Source organism: Gorilla gorilla, chromosome 17 (assembly GCF_029281585.2).
Source record: "Gorilla gorilla gorilla isolate KB3781 chromosome 17, NHGRI_mGorGor1-v2.1_pri, whole genome shotgun sequence".
In the NCBI taxonomy this organism is placed as follows: Eukaryota; Metazoa; Chordata; class Mammalia; order Primates; family Hominidae; genus Gorilla; species Gorilla gorilla.
The window spans coordinates 1,389,633-1,416,831 of record NC_073241.2 but is presented as its reverse complement, the minus strand read 5'-3'; positions in this window follow the sequence as shown (position 1 = coordinate 1,416,831).

Genomic DNA, 27,199 nt, shown 5'->3' with positions numbered 1-27,199 from the left:
CCAAAAATATATTATATACTGTACATAAAATATCAAATTTCACCAAATATATATTATATACAGTACAGAAAATATCAGATTTCACCAAATATATATTGTATACTGTACATAAAATATGAAAGTACCCCAAAAATATGTTATCTACTGTACATAAAATATGAAAGTACACCAAATATATATTATATACTCTACATTAAATATCAAAGTACAGCAAATATATATTATATACTGTAAATAAAATATGAAAGTACACCAAAGGCATGTTATATACTGTACACAAAATATCAAATTTAACCAAATATATAATATGTATTGTACATAAATTATGAAAGTACACCAAATAAATATAACATACTGCACATAAAATATCAAATTTCACCAAATATATTTGATATACTGTATATAAAATATCAAATTTCACCAAATATATATTATATACCATACATAAAATATGAAAATACAGCAAATATATATTATATACTGAACATAAAATATCAAATTTCAACAAATATATATTATATGCCGTACATGAAATATCAAATTTCACCAAATATATATTATATACTGTACATAAAATATCAAATTTCAGAAAATATATACTATATACTGTATATGAAATATGAAAGTACACCAAATATATATTATATACTGTACATAAAATATCAAATTTCAATAAATGTATATTTTATACTGTACATAAAATATCAAATTTCACCAAATAAATATTATATACTGTCCATAAAATATCAAATTTCACCAAATATATATTATATACTGTACATATAATATCAAATTTCAAAAAATATATATTGTATACTGTACATAAAAAATGAAAGTACACCAAAAATATATTATATACTGTACATAAAATATAAAATTTCACCAAATATATATTATATACTGTACATAAAATATCAAATTTCACCAAATATATTTGATATACTGTATATAAAATATCAAATTTCACCAAATGTATATTATATACTCTACATAAAATATGAAAATACAGCAAATACATATTATATACTGTACATAAAATATCAAATTTCACCAAATATATATTATATACTGTCCATAAAATATCAAATTCCACGAAATATAAATTATATACTGTACATAAAATATCAAATTTCAAAAAATATATATTACATACTGTACATAAAAGATGAAAGTACACCAAATATATATTATATACTGTACATAAAATATCAAATTTCACCAAATATATATTATATACTGTCCATAAAATATCAAATTTCACCAAATATATGTTATATACTGTACATATAATATCAAATTTCAAAAAATATATATTATATACTCTACATAAAATATGAAAGTATACCAAAAATATATTATATACTGTACATAAAATATCAAATTTCACCAAATATATACTATATACAGTACAGAAAATATCAAATTTCACCAAATATATATTGTATACTGTACATAAAATATGAAAGTACCCCAAAAATATGTTATCTACTGTACATAAAATATGAAAGTACACCAAATATATATTATATACTCTACATAAAATATCAAAGTACAGCAAATATATATTATATACTGTAAATAAAATATGAAAGTACACCAAAGGCATATTATATACTGTACACAAAATATCAAATTTAACCAAATATATATGTATTGTACATAAATTATGAAAGTACACCAAATATATATATCATACTGTAGATAAAATATCAAATTTCACCAAATATATTTGATATACTGTATATAAAATATCAAATTTCACCAAATGTATATTATATACTATACATAAAATATGAAAATACAGCAAATACATATTATATACTGTCCATAAAATATCAAATTTCACGAAATATATATTATATACTGTACATATAATATCAAATTTCAAAAAATATATATTACATACTGTACATAAAAGATGAAGGTACACCAAATATATATTATATGCTGTACATAAAATATCAAATTTCACCAAATATATATTATATACTGTCCATAAAATATCAAATTTCACCAAATATATATTATATACTGTACATATAATATCAAATTTCAAAAAATATACATTATATACTGTTCATAAAATATGAAAGTACACCAGAAATATATTATATACTGTACATAAAATATCAAATTTCACCAAATATATATTGTATACTGTACATAAGATATGAAAGTACCCCAAAAATATGTTATCTACTGTACATAAAATATGAAAGTACACCAAATTTATATTATATACTCTACATAAAATATCAAACTACAGCAAATATATATTATATACTGTAAATAAAATATGAAAGTACACCAAATGCATATTATATACTGTACACAAAATATCAAATTTAACCAAATATATAATATGTATTGTACATAAATTATGAAAGTTCACCAAATATATATATCATACTGTACATAAAATATCAAATTTCACCAAATATGTTTGTTATAGTGTATATAAAATATCAAATTTCACCAAATGTATATTATATACTATACATAAAATATGAAAATACAGCAAATACATATTATATACTGTACATAAAATATAAAATTTCACCAAATATATATTATATACTGTACATAAAATAACAAATTTCACCAAATATATTGGATATACTGTATATAAAATATCAAATTTCAACAAGTGTATATTATATACTATACATAAAATATGAAAATACAGCAAATACATATTATATACTGTACATAAAATATCAAATTTCACCAAATATATATTATATACTGTCCATAAAATATCAAATTCCACGAAATATATATTATATACTGTACATAAAATATCAAATTTCAAAAAATATATATTACATACTGTACATAAAAGATGAAAGTACACCAAATATATATTATATACTGTACATAAAATATCAAATTTCACCAAATATATATTATATACAGTACAGAAAATATCAAATTTCACCAAATATATATTGTATACTGTACATAAAATATGAAAGTACCCCAAAAATATGTTATCTACTGTACATAAAATATGAAAGTACACCAAATATATATTATATTCTCTACATAAAATATCAAAGTACAGCAAATATATATTATATACTTTAAATAAAATATGAAAGTACACCAAAGGCATATTATATACTGTACACAAAATATCAAATTTAACCAAATATAGAATATGTACTGTACATAAATTATGAAAGTACACCAAATATATATAACATACCGTACATAAAATATCAAATTTCACCAAATATATTTGATATACTGTATATAAATTATCAAATTTCACCAAATGTATATTATATACTATACATAAAATATGAAAATACAGCAAATACATATTTTATACTGTACATAAAATATCAAATTTCACCAAATATATATTATATACTGTCCATAAAATATCAAATTCCACGAAATATATATTATATACTGTACATAAAATATCAAATTTCAAAAAATATATATTACATACTGTACATAAAAGATGAAAGTACACCAAATATATATTATATACTGTACATAAAATATCAAATTTTACCAAATATATATTATATACTGTCCATAAAATATCAAATTTCACCAAATATATGTTATATACTGTACATGTAATATCAAATTTCAAAAAATATATATTATATACTCTACATAAAATACGAAAGTACACCAAATATATATTATATACTGTTCATAAAATATCAAATTTCACCAAATATATATTATATACAGTACAGAAAATATCAAATTTCACCAAATATATATTGTATACTGTACATAAAATATGAAAGTACCCCAAAAATATGTTATCTACTGTACATAAAATATGAAAGTACACCAAATATATATTATATACTCTACATAAAATATCAAAGTACAGCAAATATATATTATATACTGTAAATAAAATATGAAAGTACACCAAAGGCATATTATATACTGTACACAAAATATCAAATTTAACCACATATATAATATGTATTGTACATAAATTATGAAAGTACACGAAATATATATAACATACTTTACATAAAATATCAAATTTCACCAAATATATTTGATATACTGTATATAAAATACCAAATTTCACCAAATGTATATTATATACTATACATAAAGTATGAAAATACAGCAAATACATATTATATACTGTACATAAAATATCAAATTTCACCAAATATATATTATATACTGTCCATAAAATATCAAATTCCACAAAATATATATTATATACTGCATAAAATATCAAATTTCAAAAAATATATATTACATACTGTACATAAAAGATGAAAGTACACCAAATATATGTTATATGCTGTACATAAAATATCAAATTTCACCAAATATATATCATATACTGTCCATAAAATATCAAATTTCACCAAATATATATTATATACTGTACATATAATATGAAATTTCAAAAAATATATATTGTATACTATACATAAAAGATGAAAGTACACCAAAAATATATTATATACTGTACATAAAATATAAAATTTCACCAAATATATATTATATACTGTCCATAAAATATCAAATTTCACCAAATATATTGGATAAACTGTATATAAAATATCAAATTTCACCAAATGTATATTATATACTATACATAAAATATGAAAATACAGCAAATACATATTATATACTGTACATAAAATATCAAATTTCACCAAATATATATTATATACTGTCCATAAAATATCAAATTCCACGAAATATATATTATATACTGTACATAAAATATCAAATTTCAAAAAATATATATTACATACTGTACATAAAAGATGAAAGTACACCAAATATATATTATATGCTGTACATAAAATATCAAATTTCACCAAATATATATTATATACTGTCCATAAAATATCAAATTTCACCAAATATATATTATATACTGTACATATAATATGAAATTTCAAAAAATATATATTATATACTCTACATAAAATATGAAAGTACACCAAAAATATATTATATACTGTACATAAAATATCAAATTTCACCAAATATATATTATATACAGTACAGAAAATATCAAATTTCACCAAATATATATTGTAGACTGTACATAAAATATGAAAGTATCCCAAAAATATGTTATCTACTGTACATAAAATATGAAAGTACACGAAATATATATTATATACTCTACATAAAATATCAAAGTACAGCAAATATATATTATATACTGTAAATAAAATATGAAAGTACACCAAAGGCATATTATATACTGTACACAAAATATCAAATTTAACCACATATATAATATGTATTGTACATAAATTATGAAAGTACACGAAATATATATAACATACTTTACATAAAATATCAAATTTCACCAAATATATTTGATATACTGTATATAAAATACCAAATTTCACCAAATGTATATTATATACTATATATAAAGTATGAAAATACAGAAAATACATATTATATACTGTACATAAAATATCAAATTTCACCAAATATATATTATATACTGTCCATAAAATATCAAATTCCACGAAATATATATTATATACTGCATAAAATATCAAATTTCAAAAAATATATGTTACATACTGTACATAAAAGATGAAAGTACACCAAATATATGTTATATGCTGTACATAAAATATCAAATTTCACCAAATGTATATCATATACTGTCCATAAAATATCAAATTTCACCAAATATATATTATATACTGTAAATATAATATCAAATTTCAAAAAATATATATTGTATACTATACATAAAAGATGAAAGTACACCAAAAATATATTATATACTGTACATAAAATATAAAATTTCACCAAATATATATTATATACTGTCCATAAAATATCAAATTTCACCAAATATATTGGATAAACTGTATATAAAATATCAAATTTCACCATATGTATATTATATACTATACATAAAATATGAAAATACAGCAAATACATATTATATACTGTACATAAAATATCAAATTTCACCAAATATATATTATATACTGTCCATAAAATATCAAATTTCACTAAATATATGTTATATACTGTACATATAATATCAAATTTCAAAAAATATATATTATATACTCTACATAAAATATGAAAGTACAGCAAAAATATATTATGTACTGTACATAAAATATCAAATTTCACCAAATATATATTATATAGTACAGAAAATATCAAATTTCACCAAATATATATTGTATACTGTACATAAAATATGAAAGTACCCCAAAAATTTTTTATCTACTGTACATAAAATATGAAAGTACACCAAATATATATTATATACTCTACATAAAATATCAAAGTACAGCAAATATATATTATATACTGTAAATAAAATATGAAAGTACACCAAAGGCATATTATATACTGTACACAAAATATCAAATTTAACCAAATATATAATATATATTGTACATAAATTATGAAAGTACACCAAATATATATAACATACTGTACATAAAATATCAAATTTCACCAAATATATTTGATATACTGTATATAAAATATCAAATTTCACCAAATGTATATTATATACTATACATAAAATATGAAAATACAGCAAATACATATTATATACTGTACATAAAATATCAAATTTCTCCAAATATATATTATATACTGTCCATAAAATATCAAATTCCACGAAATATATATTATATACTGTACATAAAATATCAAATTTCAAAAAATATATATTACATACTGTACATAAAAGATGAAAGTACACCAAATATATATTATATGCTGTACATAAAATATCAAATTTCACCAAATATATATTATATACTGTCCATAAAATATCAAATTTCACCAAATATATATTATATACTGTACATATAATATGAAATTTCAAAAAATATATATTATATACTCTACATAAAATATGAAAGTACACCAAAAATATATTATATACTGTACATAAAATATCAAATTTCACCAAATATATATTATATACAGTACAGAAAATATCAAATTTCACCAAATATATATTGTATACTGTACATAAAATATGAAAGTACCCCAAAAATCTGTTATCTACTGTACATAAAATATGAAAGTACACCAAATATATATTATATACTCTACATAAAATATCAAAGTACAGCAAATATATATTATATACTGTAAATAAAATATGAAAGTACACCAAAGGCATATTATATACTGTACACAAAATATCAAATTTAACCAAATATATAATATGTATTGTACACAAATTATGAAAGTACACCAAATATATATAACATACTGTACATAAAATATCAAATTTCACCAAATATATTTGATATACTGTATATAAAATATCAACTTTCACCAAATGTATATTATATACTATACATAAAATATGAAAATACAGCAAATACATATTATATATTGTACATAAAATATCAAATTTCACCAAATATATATTATATACTGTCCATAAAATATCAAATTTCACGAAATATATTTTATATACTGTACATATATCAAATTTCAAAAAATATATATTACATACTGTACATTAAAGATGAAAGTACACCAAATATATATTATATGCTGTACATAAAATATCAAATTTCACCAAATATATATTATATACTGTCCATAAAATATCAAATTTCACCAAATATATATTATATACTGTACATGTAATATCAAATTTCAAAAAATATATATTATATCCTGTTCATAAAATATGAAAGTACACCAAAAATATATTATATACTGTACATAAAATATCAAATTTCACCAAATATATATTATATACAGTACAGAAAATATCAAATTTCACCAAATATATATTGTATACTGTACATAAAATATGAAAGTACCACAAAAATATGTTATCTACTGTACATAAAATATGAAAGTACACCAAATATATATTATATACTCTACATAAAATATCAAAGTACAGCAAATATATATTATATACTGTAAATAAAATATGAAAGTACACCAAAGGCATATTATATACTGTACACAAAATATCAAATTTAACCACATATATAATATGTATTGTACATAAATTATGAAAGTACACGAAATATATATAACATACTTTACATAAAATATCAAATTTCACCAAATATATTTGATATACTGTATATAAAATACCAAATTTCACCAAATGTATATTACATACTATACATAAAGTATGAAAATACAGCAAATACATATTATATACTGTACATAAAATATCAAATTTCACCAAATATATATTATATACTGTCCATAAAATATCAAATTCCACGAAATATATATTATATACTGCATAAAATATCAAATTTCAAAAAATATATATTACATACTGTACATAAAAGATGAAAGTACACCAAATATATGTTATATGCTGTACATAAAATATCAAATTTCACCAAATATATATCATATACTGTCCATAAAATATCAAATTTCACCAAATATATATTATATACTGTAAATATAATATCAAATTTCAAAAAATATATATTGTATACTATACATAAAAGATGAAAGTACACCAAAAATATATTATATACTGTACATAAAATATAAAATTTCACCAAATATATATTATATACTGTCCATAAAATATCAAATTTCACCAAATATATTGGATAAACTGTATATAAAATATCAAATTTCACCAAATGTATATTATATACTATACATAAAATATGAAAATACAGCAAATACATATTATATACTGTACATAAAATATCAAATTTCACCAAATATATATTATATACTGTCCATAAAATATCAAATTCCACGCAATATATATTATATACTGTATATAAAATATCAAATTTCAAAAAATATATATTACATACTGTACATAAAAGATGGAAGTACACCAAATATATATTATATACTGTACATAAAATATCAAATTTCACCAAATATATATTATATACTGTCCATAAAATATCAAATTTCACCAAATATATGTTATATACTGTACATATAATATCAAATTTCAAAAAATATATATTATATACTCTACATAAAATATGAAAGTACAGCAAAAATATATTATGTACTGTACATAAAGTATCAAATTTCACCAAATATATATTATATAGAGTACAGAAAATATCAAATTTCACCAAATATATATTGTATACTGTACATAAAATATGAAAGTACCCCAAAAATATGTTATCTACTGTACATAAAATATGAAAGTACACCAAATATATATTATATACTCTACATAAAATATCAAAGTACAGCAAATATATATTATATACTGTAAATAAAATATGAAAGTACACCAAAGGCATATTATATACTGTACACAAAATATCAAATTTAACCAAATATATAATATATATTGTACATAAATTATGAAAGTACACCAAATATATATAACATACTGTACATAAAATATCAAATTTCACCAAATATATTTGATATACTGTATATAAAATATCAAATTTCACCAAATGTATATTATATACTATACATAAAATATGAAAATACAGCAAATACATATTATATACTGTACATAAAATATCAAATTTCTCCAAATATATATTATATACTGTCCATAAAATGTCAAATTCCACGAAATATATATTATATACTGTACATAAAATATCAAATTTCAAAAAATATATATTACATACTGTACATAAAAGATGAAAGTACACCAAATATATATTATATGCTGTACATAAAATATCAAATTTCACCAAATATATATTATATACTGTCCATAAAATATCAAATTTCACCAAATATATATTATATACTGTACATATAATATGAAATTTCAAAAAATATATATTATATACTCTACATAAAATATGAAAGTACACCAAAAATATATTATATACTGTACATAAAATATCAAATTTCACCAAATATATATTATATACAGTACAGAAAATATCAAATTTCACCAAATATATATTGTATACTGTACATAAAATATGAAAGTACCACAAAAATATGTTATCTACTGTACATAAAATATGAAAGTACACCAAATATATATTATATACTCTACATAAAATATCAAAGTACAGCAAATATATATTATATACTGTAAATAAAATATGAAAGTACACCAAAGGCATATTATATACTGTACACAAAATATCAAATTTAACCACATATATAATATGTATTGTACATAAATTATGAAAGTACACGAAATATATATAACATACTTTACATAAAATATCAAATTTCACCAAATATATTTGATATACTGTATATAAAATACCAAATTTCACCAAATGTATATTATATACTATACATAAAGTATGAAAATACAGCAAATACATATTATATACTGTACATAAAATATCAAATTTCACCAAATATATATTATATACTGTCCATAAAATATCAAATTCCACGAAATATATATTATATACTGCATAAAATATCAAATTTCAAAAAATATATATTACATACTGTACATAAAAGATGAAAGTACACCAAATATATGTTATATGCTGTACATAAAATATCAAATTTCACCAAATATATATCATATACTGTCCATAAAATATCAAATTTCACCAAATATATATTATATACTGTACATATAATATGAAATTTCAAAAAATATATATTGTATACTATACATAAAAGATGAAAGTACACCAAAAATATATTATATACTGTACATAAAATATAAAATTTCACCAAATATATATTATATACTGTCCATAAAATATCAAATTTCACCAAATATATTGGATAAACTGTATATAAAATATCAAATTTCACCAAATGTATATTATATACTATACATAAAATATGAAAATACAGCAAATACATATTATATACTGTACATAAAATATCAAATTTCACCAAATATATATTATATACTGTCCATAAAATATCAAATTCCACGAAATATATATTATATACTGTACATAAAATATCAAATTTCAAAAAATATATATTACATACTGTACATAAAAGATGAAAGTACACCAAATATATATTATATGCTGTACATAAAATATCAAATTTCACCAAATATATATTATATACTGTCCATAAAATATCAAATTTCACCAAATATATATTATATACTGTACATATAATATGAAATTTCAAAAAATATATATTATATACTCTACATAAAATATGAAAGTACACCAAAAATATATTATATACTGTACATAAAATATCAAATTTCACCAAATATATATTATATACAGTACAGAAAATATCAAATTTCACCAAATATATATTGTAGACTGTACATAAAATATGAAAGTATCCCAAAAATATGTTATCTACTGTACATAAAATATGAAAGTACACCAAATATATATTATATACTCTACATAAAATATCAAAGTACAGCAAATATATATTATATACTGTAAATAAAATATGAAAGTACACCAAAGGCATATTATATACTGTACACAAAATATCAAATTTAACCACATATATAATATGTATTGTACATAAATTATGAAAGTACACGAAATATATATAACATACTTTACATAAAATATCAAATTTCACCAAATATATTTGATATACTGTATATAAAATACCAAATTTCACCAAATGTATATTATATACTATACATAAAGTATGAAAATACAGCAAATACATATTATATACTGTACATAAAATATCAAATTTCACCAAATATATATTATATACTGTCCATAAAATATCAAATTCCACGAAATATATATTATATACTGCATAAACTATCAAATTTCAAAAAATATATATTACATACTGTACATAAAAGATGAAAGTACACCAAATATATGTTATATGCTGTACATAAAATATCAAATTTCACCAAATATATATCATATACTGTCCATAAAATATCAAATTTCACCAAATATATATTATACACTGTAAATATAATATCAAATTTCAAAAAATATATATTGTATACTATACATAAAAGATGAAAGTACACCAAAAATATATTATATACTGTACATAAAATATAAAATTTCACCCAATATATATTATATACTGTCCATAAAATATCAAATTTCACCAAATATATTGGATAAACTGTATATAAAATATCAAATTTCACCAAATGTATATTATATACTATACATAAAATATGAAAATACAGCAAATACATATTATATACTGTACATAAAATATCAAATTTCACCAAATATATATTATATACTGTCCATAAAATATCAAATTCCACGCAATATATATTATATACTGTATATAAAATATCAAATTTCAAAAAATATATATTACATACTGTACATAAAAGATGAAAGTACACCAAATATATATTATATACTGTACATAAAATATCAAATTTCACCAAATATATGTTATATACTGTACATATAATATCAAATTTCAAAAAATATATATTATATACTCTACATAAAATATGAAAGTACAGCAAAAATATATTATGTACTGTACATAAAATATCAAATTTCACCAAATATATATTATATAGAGTACAGAAAATATCAAATTTCACCAAATATATATTGTATACTGTACATAAAATATGAAAGTACCCCAAAAATATGTTATCTACTGTACATAAAATATGAAAGTACACCAAATATATATTATATACTCTACATAAAATATCAAAGTACAGCAAATATATATTATATACTGTAAATAAAATATGAAAGTACACCAAAGGCATATTATATACTGTACACAAAATATCAAATTTAACCAAATATATAATATATATTGTACATAAATTATGAAAGTACACCAAATATATATAACATACTGTACATAAAATATCAAATTTCACCAAATATATTTGATATACTGTATATAAAATATCAAATTTCACCAAATGTATATTATATACAATACATAAAATATGAAAATACAGCAAATACATATTATATACTGTACATAAAATATCAAATTTCTCCAAATATATATTATATACTGTCCATAAAATATCAAATTCCACGAAATGTATATTATATACTGTACATAAAATATCAAATTTCAAAAAATATATATTACATACTGTACATAAAAGATGAAAGTACACCAAATATATATTATATGCTGTACATAAAATATCAAATTTCACCAAATATATATTATATACTGTCCATAAAATATCAAATTTCACCAAATATATATTATATACTGTACATATAATATGAAATTTCAAAAAATATATATTATATACTCTACATAAAATATGAAAGTACACCAAAAATATATTATATACTGTACATAAAATATCAAATTTCACCAAATATATATTATATACAGTACAGAAAATATCAAATTTCACCAAATATATATTGTATACTGTACATAAAATATGAAAGTACCACAAAAATATGTTATCTACTGTACATAAAATATGAAAGTACACCAAATATATATTATATACTCTACATAAAATATCAAAGTACAGCAAATATATATTATATACTGTAAATAAAATATGAAAGTACACCAAAGGCATATTATATACTGTACACAAAATATCAAATTTAACCACATATATAATATGTATTGTACATAAATTATGAAAGTACACGAAATATATATAACATACTTTACATAAAATATCAAATTTCACCAAATATATTTGATATACTGTATATAAAATACCAAATTTCACCAAATGTATATTATATACTATACATAAAGTATGAAAATACAGCAAATACATATTATATACTGTACATAAAATATCAAATTTCACCAAATATATATTATATACTGTCCATAAAATATCAAATTCCACGAAATATATATTATATACTGCATAAAATATCAAATTTCAAAAAATATATATTACATACTGTACATAAAAGATGAAAGTACACCAAATATATGTTATATGCTGTACATAAAATATCAAATTTCACCAAATATATATCATATACTGTCCATAAAATATCAAATTTCACCAAATATATATTATATACTGTACATATAATATGAAATTTCAAAAAATATATATTGTATACTATACATAAAACATGAAAGTACACCAAAAATATATTATATACTGTACATAAAATATAAAATTTCACCAAATATATATTATATACTGTCCATAAAATATCAAATTTCACCAAATATATTGGATAAACTGTATATAAAATATCAAATTTCACCAAATGTATATTATATACTATACATAAAATATGAAAATACAGCAAATACATATTATATACTGTACATAAAATATCAAATTTCACCAAATATATATTATATACTGTCCATAAAATATCAAATTCCACGAAATATATATTATATACTGTACGTAAAATATCAAATTTCAAAAAATATATATTACATACTGTACATAAAAGATGAAAGTACACCAAATATATATTATATGCTGTACATAAAATATCAAATTTCACCAAATATATATTATATACTGTCCATAAAATATCAAATTTCACCAAATATATATTTTATACTGTACATATAATATGAAATTTCAAAAAATATATATTATATACTCTACATAAAATATGAAAGTACACCAAAAATATATTATATACTGTACATAAAATATCAAATTTCACCAAATATATATTATATACAGTACAGAAAATATCAAATTTCACCAAATATATATTGTAGACTGTACATAAAATATGAAAGTATCCCAAAAATATGTTATCTACTGTACATAAAATATGAAAGTACACCAAATATATATTATATACTCTACATAAAATATCAAAGTACAGCAAATATATATTATATACTGTAAATAAAATATGAAAGTACACCAAAGGCATATTATATACTGTACACAAAATATCAAATTTAACCACATATATAATATGTATTGTACATAAATTATGAAAGTACACGAAATATATATAACATACTTTACATAAAATATCAAATTTCACCAAATATATTTGATATACTGTATATAAAATACCAAATTTCACCAAATGTATATTATATACTATACATAAAGTATGAAAATACAGCAAATACATATTATATACTGTACATAAAATATCAAATTTCACCAAATATATATTATATACTGTCCATAAAATATCAAATTCCACGAAATATATATTATATACTGCATAAACTATCAAATTTCAAAAAATATATATTACATACTGTACATAAAAGATGAAAGTACACCAAATATATGTTATATGCTGTACATAAAATATCAAATTTCACCAAATATATATCATATACTGTCCATAAAATATCAAATTTCACCAAATATATATTATACACTGTAAATATAATATCAAATTTCAAAAAATATATATTGTATACTATACATAAAAGATGAAAGTACACCAAAAATATATTATATACTGTACATAAAATATAAAATTTCACCAAATATATATTATATACTGTCCATAAAATATCAAATTTCACCAAATATATTGGATAAACTGTATATAAAATATCAAATTTCACCAAATGTATATTATATACTATACATAAAATATGAAAATACAGCAAATACATATTATATACTGTACATAAAATATCAAATTTCACCAAATATATATTATATACTGTCCATAAAATATCAAATTCCACGCAATATATATTATATACTGTATATAAAATATCAAATTTCAAAAAATATATATTACATACTGTACATAAAAGATGAAAGTACACCAAATATATATTATATACTGTACATAAAATATCAAATTTCACCAAATATATGTTATATACTGTACATATAATATCAAATTTCAAAAAATATATATTATATACTCTACATAAAATATGAAAGTACAGCAAAAATATATTATGTACTGTACATAAAATATCAAATTTCACCAAATATATATTATATAGAGTACAGAAAATATCAAATTTCACCAAATATATATTGTATACTGTACATAAAATATGAAAGTACCCCAAAAATATGTTATCTACTGTACATAAAATATGAAAGTACACCAAATATATATTATATACCCTACATAAAATATCAAAGTACAGCAAATATATATTATATACTGTAAATAAAATATGAAAGTACACCAAAGGCATATTATATACTGTACACAAAATATCAAATTTAACCAAATATATAATATATATTGTACATAAATTATGAAAGTACACCAAATATATATAACATACTGTACATAAAATATCAAATTTCACCAAATATATTTGATATACTGTATATAAAATATCAAATTTCACCAAATGTATATTATATACTATACATAAAATATGAAAATACAGCAAATACATATTATATACTGTACATAAAATATCAAATTTCTCCAAATATATATTATATACTGTCCATAAAATATCAAATTCCACGAAATATATATTATATACTGTACATAAAATATCAAATTTCAAAAAATATATATTACATACTGTACATAAAAGATGAAAGTACACCAAATATATATTATATGCTGTACATAAAATATCAAATTTCACCAAATATATATTATATACTGTCCATAAAATATCAAATTTCACCAAATATATATTATATACTGTACATATAATATGAAATTTCAAAAAATATATATTATATACTCTACATAAAATATGAAAGTACACCAAAAATATATTATATACTGTACATAAAATATCAAATTTCACCAAATATATATTATATACAGTACAGAAAATATCAAATTTCACCAAATATATATTGTATACTGTACATAAAATATGAAAGTACACCAGAAATATATTATATACTGTACATAAAATATCAAATTTCACCAAATATATATTGTATACTGTACATAAGATATGAAAGTACCCCAAAAATATGTTATCTACTGTACATAAAAAATGAAAGTACACCAAATTTATATTATATACTCTACATAAAATATCAAAGTACAGCAAATATATATTATATACTGTAAATAAAATATGAAAGTACACCAAATGCATATTATATACTGTACACAAAATATCAAATTTAACCAAATATATAATATATATTGTACATAAATTATGAAAGTACACCAAATATATGTATCATACTGTACGTAAAATATCAAATTTCACCAAATATATTTGATATACTGTATATAAAATATCAAATTTCACCAAATGTATATTATATACTATACTTAAAATACGAAAATACAGCAAATACATATTATATACTGTACATAAAATATCAAATTTCACCAAATATATATTATATACTGTCCATAAAATATGAAATTTCACCAAATATATATTATATACTGTACATATAATATCAAATTTCAAAAAATATATATTATATACTGTACATAAAATATGAAAGTACACCAAAAATATATTATATACTGTACATAAAATATCAAATTTCACCAAATATATATTATATACTGTACATAAAATATCAAATTTCACCAAATATATATTGTATACTGTACATAAAATATGAAAGTACCCCAAAAATATGTTATCTACTGTACATTAAATATGAAAGTACACCAAATTTATATTATATACTCTACATAAAATATCAAAGTACAGCAAATATATATTATATACTGTAAATAAAATATGAAAGTACACCAAATGCATATTATATACTGTACACAAAGTATCAAATTTAACCAAATATATAATATATATTGTACATAAATTATGAAAGTACACCAAATATATATATCATACTGTACATAAAATATCAAATTTCACCAAATATATTGGATATACTGTATATAAAATATCAAATTTCACCAAATGTATATTATATACTATACATAAAATATGAAAATACAGCAAATACATATTATATACTGTACATAAAATATCAAATTTCACCAAATTTATATTATATACTGACAATAAAATATCAAATTCCGCAAAATATATATTATATACTGTACATAAAATATCAAATTTCAAAAAATATATATTACATACTGTACATAAAAGATGAAAGTACACCAAATATATATTATATGCTGTACATAAAATATCAAATTTCACCAAATATATATTATATACTGTCCATAAAATATCAAATTTCACCAAATATATATTATATACTGTACATATAATATCAAATTTCAAAAAATATATATTATATACTCTACATAAAATATGAAAGTACACCAAAAATATATTATATACTGTACATAAAATATCAAATTTCACCAAATATATATTATATACAGTACAGAAAATATAAAATTTCACCAAATATATATTGTAGACTGTACATAAAATATGAAAGTACCCCAAAAATATGTTATCTACTGTACATAAAATATGAAAGTACACCAAATATATATTATATACTCTACATAAAATATCAAAGTACAGCAAATATATGTTATATACTGTAAATAAAATATGAAAGTACACCAAAGGCATATTATATACTATACACAAAATATCAAATTTAACCAAATATATAATATGTATTGTACATAAATTACGAAAGTACACCAAATATATATATCATACTATACATAAAATATGAAATTTCACCAAATATATTTGATATACTGTATAAAAAATATCAAATTTCACCAAATGTATGTTATATACTATACATAAAATATGAAAACACAGCAAATACATATTATATACTGTAGATAAAATATCAAATTTCACCAAATATATATTATATACTCTTCATAAAATATCAAATTTCATGAAATATATATTATATACTGTACATATAATATCAAATTCCAAAAAATATATATTACATACTGTACATAAAAGATGAAAGTACACCAAATATATATTATATGCTGTACATAAAATATCAAAGTTCACCAAATATATATTATATACTGTCCATAAAATATCAAATTTCACCAAATATATATTATATACTGTACATATTATATCAAATTTCAAAAAATATATATTATATACTGTTCATAAAATATGAAAGTACACCAGAAATATATTATATACTGTACATAAAATATCAAATTTCACCAAATATATATTGTATACTGTACATAAGATATGAAAGTACCCCAAAAATATGTTATCTACTGTACATAAAATATGAAAGTACACCAAATTTATATTATATACTCTACATAAAATATCAAACTACAGCAAATATATATTATATACTGTAAATAAAATATGAAAGTACACCAAATGCATATTATATACTGTACACAAAATATCAAATTTAACCAAATATATAATATATATTGTACATAAATTATGAAAGTACACCAAATATATGTATCATACTGTACATAAAATATCAAATTTCACCATATATATGTGATATACTGTATATAAAATATCAAATTTCACCAAATGTATATTATATGCTATACATAAAATACGAAAATACAGCAAATACATATTATATACTGTACATAAAATATCAAATTTCACCAAATATATATTATATACCATACATAAAATATGAAAATACAGCAAATATATATTATACACTGTACATAAAATATCAAATTTCAACAATTATATATTATATGCCATACATGAAATATCAAATTTCACCAAATATATATTTTATACTGTACATAAAATATCAAATTTCAGAAAATATATACTATATACTGTATATAAAATATGAAAGTACACCAAATATATATTATATACTGTACATAAAATATGAAATTTCAATAAATGTATATTATATACTGTACATAAAATATCAAATTTCACCAAATAAATATTATATACTGTCCATAAAATATCAAATTTCACCAAATATATATTATATACTGTACATATAATATCGAATTTCAAAAAATATATATTGTATACTGTACATAAAAAATGAAAGTACACCAAAAATATATTATGTACTGTACATAAAATATAAAATTTCACCAAATATATATTATATACTGTACATAAAATATCAAATTTCACCAAATATATTGGATATACTGTATATAAAATATCAAATTTCACCAAATGTATATTATATACTATACATAAAATATGAAAATACAGCAAATACATATTATATACTGTACATAAAATATCAAATTTCACCAAATATATATTATATACTGTCCATAAAATATCAAATTCCACGAAATATATATTATATACTGTACATAAAATATCAAATTTCAAAAAATATATATTACATACTGTACATACAAGATGAAAGTACACCAAATATATATTATATACTGTCCATAAAATATCAAATTTCACCAAATATATATTATATACTGTACATATAATATCAAATTTCAAAAAATATATATTATATACTCTACATAAAATATGAAAGTACACCAAAAATATATTATATACTGTACATAAAATATCAAATTTCACCAAATATATATTATATACAGTACAGAAAATATAAAATTTCACCAAATATATATTGTAGACTGTACATAAAATATGAAAGTACCCCAAAAATATGTTATCTACTGTACATAAAATATGAAAGTACACCAAATATATATTATATACTCTACATAAAATATCAAAGTACAGCAAATATATGTTATATACTGTAAATAAAATATGAAAGTACACCAAAGGCATATTATATACTATACACAAAATATCAAATTTAACCAAATATATAATATGTATTGTACATAAATTACGAAAGTACACCAAATATATATATCATACTATACATAAAATATGAAATTTCACCAAATATATTTGATATACTGTATAAAAAATATCAAATTTCACCAAATGTATGTTATATACTATACATAAAATATGAAAATACAGCAAATACATATTATATACTGTAGATAAAATATCAAATTTCACCAAATATATATTATATACTCTTCATAAAATATCAAATTTCATGAAATATATATTATATACTGTACATATAATATCAAATTCCAAAAAATATATATTACATACTGTACATAAAAGATGAAAGTACACCAAATATATATTATATGCTGTACATAAAATATCAAAGTTCACCAAATATATATTATATACTGTCCATAAAATATCAAATTTCACCAAATATATATTATATACTGTACATATTATATCAAATTTCAAAAAATATATATTATATACTGTTCATAAAATATGAAAGTACACCAGAAATATATTATATACTGTACATAAAATATCAAATTTCACCAAATATATATTGTATACTGTACATAAGATATGAAAGTACCCCAAAAATATGTTATCTACTGTACATAAAATATGAAAGTACACCAAATTTATATTATATACTCTACATAAAATATCAAACTACAGCAAATATATATTATATACTGTAAATAAAATATGAAAGTACACCAAATGCATATTATATACTGTACACAAAATATCAAATTTAACCAAATATATAATATATATTGTACATAAATTATGAAAGTACACCAAATATATGTATCATACTGTACATAAAATATCAAATTTCACCATATATATGTGATATACTGTATATAAAATATCAAATTTCACCAAATGTATATTATATGCTATACATAAAATACGAAAATACAGCAAATACATATTATATACTGTACATAAAATATCAAATTTCACCAAATATATATTATATACCATACATAAAATATGAAAATACAGCAAATATATATTATACACTGTACATAAAATATCAAATTTCAACAATTATATATTATATGCCATACATGAAATATCAAATTTCACCAAATATATATTTTATACTGTACATAAAATATCAAATTTCAGAAAATATATACTATATACTGTATATAAAATATGAAAGTACACCAAATATATATTATATACTGTACATAAAATATGAAATTTCAATAAATGTATATTATATACTGTACATAAAATATCAAATTTCACCAAATAAATATTATATACTGTCCATAAAATATCAAATTTCACCAAATATATATTATATACTGTACATATAATATCGAATTTCAAAAAATATATATTGTATACTGTACATAAAAAATGAAAGTACACCAAAAATATATTATGTACTGTACATAAAATATAAAATTTCACCAAATATATATTATATACTGTACATAAAATATCAAATTTCACCAAATATATTGGATATACTGTATATAAAATATCAAATTTCACCAAATGTATATTATATACTATACATAAAATATGAAAATACAGCAAATACATATTATATACTGTACATAAAATATCAAATTTCACCAAATATATATTATATACTGTCCATAAAATATCAAATTCCACGAAATATATATTATATACTGTACATAAAATATCAAATTTCAAAAAATATATATTACATACTGTACATACAAGATGAAAGTACACCAAATATATATTATATACTGTCCATAAAATATCAAATTTCACCAAATATATATTATATACTGTACATATAATATCAAATTTCAAAAAATATATATTATATACTCTACATAAAATATGAAAGTACACCAAAAATATATTATATACTGTACATAAAATATCAAATTTCACCAAATATATATTATATACAGTACAGAAAATATAAAATTTCACCAAATATATATTGTAGACTGTACATAAAATATGAAAGTACCCCAAAAATATGTTATCTACTGTACATAAAATATGAAAGTACACCAAATATATATTATATACTCTACATAAAATATCAAAGTACAGCAAATATATGTTATATACTGTAAATAAAATATGAAAGTACACCAAAGGCATATTATATACTATACACAAAATATCAAATTTAACCAAATATATAATATGTATTGTACATAAATTACGAAAGTACACCAAATATATATATCATACTATACATAAAATATGAAATTTCACCAAATATATTTGATATACTGTATAAAAAATATCAAATTTCACCAAATGTATGTTATATACTATACATAAAATATGAAAATACAGCAAATACATATTATATACTGTACATAAAATATCAAATTTCACCAAATATATATTATATACTCTTCATAAAATATCAAATTTCATGAAATATATATTATATACTGTACATATAATATCAAATTTCAAAAAATATATATTACATACTGTACATAAAAGATGAAAGTACACCAAATATATATTATATGCTGTACATAAAATATCAAAGTTCACCAAATATATATTATATACTGTCCATAAAATATCAAATTTCACCAAATATATATTATATACTGTACATATTATATCAAATTTCAAAAAATATATATTATATACTGTACATAAAATATCAAATTTCACCAAATATATATTATATACGGTCCATAAAATATCAAATTTCACCAAATATATGTTATATACTCTACATGTAATATCAAATTTCAAAAAATATATATTATATACTCTACATAAAATATGAAAGTACACCAAAAATATATTATATACTGTACATAAAATATCAAATTTCACCAAATATATATCATATACAGTACAGAAAATATCAAATTTCACCAAATATATATTGTATACTGTACATAAAATATGAAAGTACCCCAAAAATATGTTATCTACTGTACATAAAATATGAAAGTACACCAAAAATATGTTATCTACTGTACATTAAATATGAAAGTACACCAAATTTATATTATATACTCTACATAAAATATCAAAGTACAGCAAATATATATTATATACTGTAAATAAAATATGAAAGTACACCAAATGCATATTATATACTGTACACAAAGTATCAAATTTAACCAAATATATAATATATATTGTACATAAATTATGAAAGTACACCAAATATATATATCATACTGTACATAAAATATCAAATTTCACCAAATATATTGGATATACTGTATATAAAATATCAAATTTCACCAAATGTATATTATATACTATACATAAAATATGAAAATACAGCAAATACATATTATATACTGTACATAAAATATCAAATTTCACCAAATTTATATTATATACTGACAATAAAATATCAAATTCCGCAAAATATATATTATATACTGTACATAAAATATCAAATTTCAAAAAATATATATTACATACTGTACATAAAAGATGAAAGTACACCAAATATATATTATATGCTGTACATAAAATATCAAATTTCACCAAATATATATTATATACTGTCCATAAAATATCAAATTTCACCAAATATATATTATATACTGTACATATAATATCAAATTTCAAAAAATATATATTATATACTCTACATAAAATATGAAAGTACACCAAAAATATATTATATACTGTACATAAAATATCAAATTTCACCAAATATATATTATATACAGTACAGAAAATATAAAATTTCACCAAATATATATTGTAGACTGTACATAAAATATGAAAGTACCCCAAAAATATGTTATCTACTGTACATAAAATATGAAAGTACACCAAATATATATTATATACTCTACATAAAATATCAAAGTACAGCAAATATATGTTATATACTGTAAATAAAATATGAAAGTACACCAAAGGCATATTATATACTATACACAAAATATCAAATTTAACCAAATATATAATATGTATTGTACATAAATTACGAAAGTACACCAAATATATATATCATACTATACATAAAATATGAAATTTCACCAAATATATTTGATATACTGTATAAAAAATATCAAATTTCACCAAATGTATGTTATATACTATACATAAAATATGAAAATACAGCAAATACATATTATATACTGTAGATAAAATATCAAATTTCACCAAATATATATTATATACTCTTCATAAAATATCAAATTTCATGAAATATATATTATATACTGTACATATAATATCAAATTCCAAAAAATATATATTACATACTGTACATAAAAGATGAAAGTACACCAAATATATATTATATGCTGTACATAAAATATCAAAGTTCACCAAATATATATTATATACTGTCCATAAAATATCAAATTTCACCAAATATATATTATATACTGTACATATTATATCAAATTTCAAAAAATATATATTATATACTGTTCATAAAATATGAAAGTACACCAGAAATATATTATATACTGTACATAAAATATCAAATTTCACCAAATATATATTATATACAGTACAGAAAATATAAAATTTCACCAAATATATATTGTAGACTGTACATAAAATATGAAAGTACCCCAAAAATATGTTATCTACTGTACATAAAATATGAAAGTACACCAAATATATATTATATACTCTACATAAAATATCAAAGTACAGCAAATATATGTTATATACTGTAAATAAAATATGAAAGTACACCAAAGGCATATTATATACTATACACAAAATATCAAATTTAACCAAATATATAATATGTATTGTACATAAATTACGAAAGTACACCAAATATATATATCATACTATACATAAAATATGAAATTTCACCAAATATATTTGATATACTGTATAAAAAATATCAAATTTCACCAAATGTATGTTATATACTATACATAAAATATGAAAATACAGCAAATACATATTATATACTGTACATAAAATATCAAATTTCACCAAATATATATTATATACTCTTCATAAAATATCAAATTTCATGAAATATATATTATATACTGTACATATAATATCAAATTTCAAAAAATATATATTACATACTGTACATAAAAGATGAAAGTACACCAAATATATATTATATGCTGTACATAAAATATCAAAGTTCACCAAATATATATTATATACTGTCCATAAAATATCAAATTTCACCAAATATATATTATATACTGTACATATTATATCAAATTTCAAAAAATATATATTATATACTGTACATAAAATATCAAATTTCACCAAATATATATTATATACGGTCCATAAAATATCAAATTTCACCAAATATATGTTATATACTCTACATGTAATATCAAATTTCAAAAAATATATATTATATACTCTACATAAAATATGAAAGTACACCAAAAATATATTATATACTGTACATAAAATATCAAATTTCACCAAATATATATCATATACAGTACAGAAAATATCAAATTTCACCAAATATATATTGTATACTGTACATAAAATATGAAAGTACCCCAAAAATATGTTATCTACTGTACATAAAATATGAAAGTACACCAAAAATATGTTATCTACTGTACATTAAATATGAAAGTACACCAAATTTATATTATATACTCTACATAAAATATCAAAGTACAGCAAATATATATTATATACTGTAAATAAAATATGAAAGTACACCAAATGCATATTATATACTGTACACAAAGTATCAAATTTAACCAAATATATAATATATATTGTACATAAATTATGAAAGTACACCAAATATATATATCATACTGTACATAAAATATCAAATTTCACCAAATATATTGGATATACTGTATATAAAATATCAAATTTCACCAAATGTATATTATATACTATACATAAAATATGAAAATACAGCAAATACATATTATATACTGTACATAAAATATCAAATTTCACCAAATTTATATTATATACTGACAATAAAATATCAAATTCCGCAAAATATATATTATATACTGTACATAAAATATCAAATTTCAAAAAATATATATTACATACTGTACATAAAAGATGAAAGTACACCAAATATATATTATATGCTGTACATAAAATATCAAATTTCACCAAATATATATTATATACTGTCCATAAAATATCAAATTTCACCAAATATATATTATATACTGTACATATAATATCAAATTTCAAAAAATATATATTATATACTCTACATAAAATATGAAAGTACACCAAAAATATATTATATACTGTACATAAAATATCAAATTTCACCAAATATATATTATATACAGTACAGAAAATATAAAATTTCACCAAATATATATTGTAGACTGTACATAAAATATGAAAGTACCCCAAAAATATGTTATCTACTGTACATAAAATATGAAAGTACACCAAATATATATTATATACTCTACATAAAATATCAAAGTACAGCAAATATATGTTATATACTGTAAATAAAATATGAAAGTACACCAAAGGCATATTATATACTATACACAAAATATCAAATTTAACCAAATATATAATATGTATTGTACATAAATTACGAAAGTACACCAAATATATATATCATACTATACATAAAATATGAAATTTCACCAAATATATTTGATATACTGTATAAAAAATATCAAATTTCACCAAATGTATGTTATATACTATACATAAAATATGAAAATACAGCAAATACATATTATATACTGTAGATAAAATATCAAATTTCACCAAATATATATTATATACTCTTCATAAAATATCAAATTTCATGAAATATATATTATATACTGTACATATAATATCAAATTCCAAAAAA